This window comes from Balaenoptera ricei, chromosome 10 (genome assembly GCF_028023285.1).
Source record: "Balaenoptera ricei isolate mBalRic1 chromosome 10, mBalRic1.hap2, whole genome shotgun sequence".
NCBI classification, from domain to species: Eukaryota; Metazoa; Chordata; class Mammalia; order Artiodactyla; family Balaenopteridae; genus Balaenoptera; species Balaenoptera ricei.
In genome coordinates this window covers 83,711,501-83,716,124 of record NC_082648.1, presented here as the reverse complement: position 1 = coordinate 83,716,124, position 4,624 = coordinate 83,711,501, and positions in this window count along the sequence as shown.

Genomic DNA, 4,624 nt, shown 5'->3' with positions numbered 1-4,624 from the left:
CTCTTCAGAGGTCTGAGTTTCAGCCCCAAGGGTTCCTGCCCCAAGCTTCTAAGTTTTAATAATTCCAACCTCTTCTCTTTTTTCCCTTGACCTTAGGTTCTATAGTTGCTGCAGTGCTCTCTCCATAATACTTCAAAATTCTTTTGTTACTCTTTCAGTAACCTAACTTTATGACTGGTTAATAATTCTTTAAAGTATTTCTCTTCAAGTAACTGATGTCATTTTTGCCTCCTGATTAGAATCTGATACACTGACCAAGGGCTAGAGTCCAGAACATATAAAGAACTTCCACAAGTCATTATGAAAGATGGACAACTGGTACATAAGCAAACCCTGTAACAAAATGAAGAGACAGAACTACACATATATACACACAAAGGACATGTACAGAAATGTTTACAGCAGCATTTTTGGTAATAGCCCAAACCTTCAAACTACTCAAATGCCCATTAAAAGTTAAATGGATGTTATGCTATATCCACACAATGAAATATAGCAGTGACAAAAATCTATCACTACATATACTTATATGGATTAATCTCATGAACACAATGCAAAGTGAAAGCCACTCAAAGGAGTAAATAACGTATGATTTTATTAATAAAGCAACAACAACAAAAATCTGTGGTGCTATGTTAGCACAGTGGTTATTCTAGGTGGAGGGTTGGAGAGGGATAGAAACTAGAAGGGAGATTGAGAATCTCTGGGGGATTGGTAATACGGCTTCTTGATCTATGTATGACTGCATGGTCTCTCATTTTAGAAACAAACGCTTTTAAAAAAAATAAATTTATTTATTTTATTTACATTTATTTTTGGCTGCGTTGGGTCTTCGTTGCAGTGCGCGGGCTTCTCATTGCAGTGTCTTCTCTTGTTGCGGAGCATGGGCTCTAGGTGCGCGGGCTTTAGTAGTTGTGGCCCTTGGGCTCAGTAGTTGTGGCTCACGGGCTTAGTTGCTCTGCAGCATGTGGGATCTTCCCCGACCAGGGTTCGAACCCGTGTCCCCTGCATTGGCAGGGGGATTCTTAGCCACTGTGCCACCAGGGAAGCACCCGCCTTTCTTGACATACTGCCAACTCTCAAGCTACTGCCCTGTTCTCTTAGAGTTGTCTACACATCTGCCCCTGCCTTAACACTGAAATGCCCTCTTCAATGACACTACATTCTCTTGGTTCCTTGATTACCCATCCCTTAAACACTGATACTCTCATCCTTAGCTCTTTCTCACTTCCAAATCTGTGTATAATCTTATATATTTCCATCATTCGGAATATATCTGTTTGCTAAGGACTCCCAACTGTTTCTAGTTTCTCTCCTAAGCTTCAGGTAGTTACCTAATTGCCAACAGATGACCTCCATTTGGATTTATTCAGTGTCTGAGTGCTTACTATGGGTCAAACATTGTTGCTACAATTTCTCACAGAAATATCAAATTGAATGTATTCAAACTCAAAGTCTATCTTCTTTCCCCCATAGTCTTCTTTTAGAATTCTTTCAGTGACTGGAACCACCTTCCACTAGGCCAGCCAAGTAAAAAATCTCCAGGTAATTTTTTACTTCTCTCTCTCTGACCATGTTATTAATCAAGTCTGTTAAATTTACCTCTGCAAGATAACTCAAATCTACCCCCCTCTCCAGTCTCACTACTTTTCATTCATATTTAATTTTATATATAATGTTTTGGAATGATGGACAGATCAAAGTGAACATTCCAAAGAAATGTCCGAATACATTCCAAAGCAATACTTAACACTGTTTTCAAATGCTATACAGCATGTCCAAACTAAATATCTATATAACCCCTCAGATTAAGATAGTTGTGGTAGCCAAACTCCAAGAAGAGCCCCAATCACCTCTGCCTCCTGGGTATTCATTCTTGTGTCGTCCCTTCCCCATTTGACCTGTAAAACCAATAGAATATGGCGAAAGTGATGGTATATCATTTCCAAGATTAGGTTGTATAAATGCCGTGGCTCCCATCATGGGTGCATTTTCTTGGGATTATTCTGGGAGAAGCCAGCTGCCATGTCATGAGGGCACTCAGGTGACCTATGATGTCTCCAGCCAACACCCTGTAAGGAACTGAGGCCTGCCAACTACCCTGTGAGCTTGGGAGCACATTCTGCCCCAGTTGGACCTTCAGATTATATCGCTGACAACTAACTACAAAGTCATGAGGTCTTGAGCTAGAACCACACAGCTAAGTTGCTCCCTTATTTGTTTAATTAATTAATTAATTAATTTTTGGCTGCGTTGGGTCTTCGTTGCTGTGTGCGGGCTTTCTCTAGTTGTGGTGAGCAGGGGCTACTTTTCGTTGCAGTGTGCAGGCTTCTCATTGCGGTGGTTTCTCTTGTTGTGGGGCACGGGCTCTAGGCCCACAGGCTTCAGTAGTTGTGGCATGTGGGCTCAGTAGTTGTGGCTTGCAGGCTTTAGAGCGCAGGCTCAGTAGTTGTGGCGCATGGGCTTAGTTGCTCCGCGGCATGTGGGATCTTCCTGGACCAGGGATCGAACCCGTGTCCCCTGCATTGGCAGGTGGATTCCTAACCACTGCGCCACCAGGGAAGTCCTGCTTCCTGATTTCTGACACATGAAAACTACAATAATTGTTTTAAGCTGATAAGTTTTGAGGTTAATTGCTGTTAAGCAATAGATAACTTACTTCTCCTAATCAAACCATAAGCTGACTACAGTTTCTGTCACTGGGACAAATAAAACAAGTACACTTTACACTGCTTCAGAATTTCAAATTATTCACTACCACAAGATCATTGTGTTAAAATCTGGACAACAAAGTCAGTACTGGTCTAGTATAAACGCATTTGATTAGGATTTTAGTTTCATAGTCAGCTTTGATTTATTCCAAACAAGCTGACAAATTTCTGGTTCTTTGATTTACAAGGGTTAAACATTACTAATTCCTCTTAATTAGCTAAAGAACAATTAATACAATAGATTTAAAATTTTTATTTATTTATTTGGCTGTGTTGGGTCTTAGCTGCAGCATGAGGGATCTTCGTTGCTGTGTGTGGGATCTTTAATTGTGGCATTGTGGGATTTTTAGTTGCGGCATGTGGGATATTTTAGCTGTGGCATGCGGGATCTAGTTCCCTGACCAGGGACTGAACCCGGGACCCCTGCATTGGGAGTGGGGAGTCGTAACCACTGGACCACTAGGGAAGTCCCCCATTAATACAATACTTAAACAGCTAAATAAACCTATGTTGCTATTAGTTAATGGGACAGTCAAATGTTTTTGACCCCAAAAACTTCCCCCAAAGAATACCCAAAGATATTCTTAAAACTGCATCCAGCATTGCCAAACATTATACCTGGCACAGAGGAGGCAATGAATAAATATTTCTTCAAGTGGGTGTAAAATTTTACAAGCAGTCAATTTCAAAGAGCTGTGAACATAGCATAAACGTCATGAAGTGTCAGTTCAACTAATTACTTTATACCAGAACATAACAGAATTGATCTGTTTTGGGTCTCCCTACACTAAAAATTCCATGTTTCCTTCTCTGCTTTCTTCCTAAATCTTTGGTGGGAAGATACTATATGAACTCTGAATAGCTCTCAGTGACTACTAATTCAAAGTGACAGACTGACTACATGAATGGAAGAGAAGTGAGACATCAGAAGACAATATGTTGCAAAAAACTGTATGAAGATGGAAAACAGATTAATAAATAGAAAACAAATTAAGGGTAAGAAGACTCAAAGTTAAATGGCTACAGACAAAGATTAAAACTACAAGTGAACCTTAAAGATCCCTTAAAGAGGTTTGGAACTTAGAGGCACCACTAAAGTTGTGGAAGGAGCAAGGCTGAACAGGAGAACTGGTTCAGAGTCTGTGTAAGAGTTTCGGTCTTTTAGGTCCTCTCTGCCATTATCATATGCAACCAGACTCATCATTTCTCAGCTGTGCAAATTTGGGCACGTTTCTTAACCCCTCCAAGCACCAATTTCCTCATTTGTAATGAGAGAATAAGGAAATACCCATTTCATAGGACTATCTTGAGGATTACGTGAGTCAATACATATCAAGTACATAGAACAGTATCTAGCACACAGTAAGCCTGCAATAAAGCATATTTTGTTATTTTAAGCCTTTGACGCTACTTGCTTTCTAATTAATTACAGTGTACGTATTACCTTGAGAATCACTAATTTAAATAAAATCACCTTTGGGGGACACATGAATGATGGAGAGATAAAAGCATTTTCAACTTGTGAACACAGCTCCATGATGAATATATGGCAGCAACATCTTTGCTTAGTCTCAAAGCAAGACTAACAATCATGAGCGCCACAGATGAGTACGAAGACAGGAAAAGTGAGGGAAAAAGGGAAATGCAGACTGAAAAGTATTAGTTGCTATACTGTAGAAAGTGAGAGAGGTGCCTCTGAGAGCTTCCCTACAACATTCTGTGAGTATAATGGCTATACATTGCTTACCTAGGAATGAGAGGACCAGATTACTACAATGATTAGAAGCAAAACATAAAGGAGTAGACTGAAAAGAGAACTAAAATTCAACAATCCATAAATCTCACATACAAAATGTTATCAGGAAACCTTATAGTTTGTGCTATTTGAAAAGTATTTATTGCAATGACAAAAC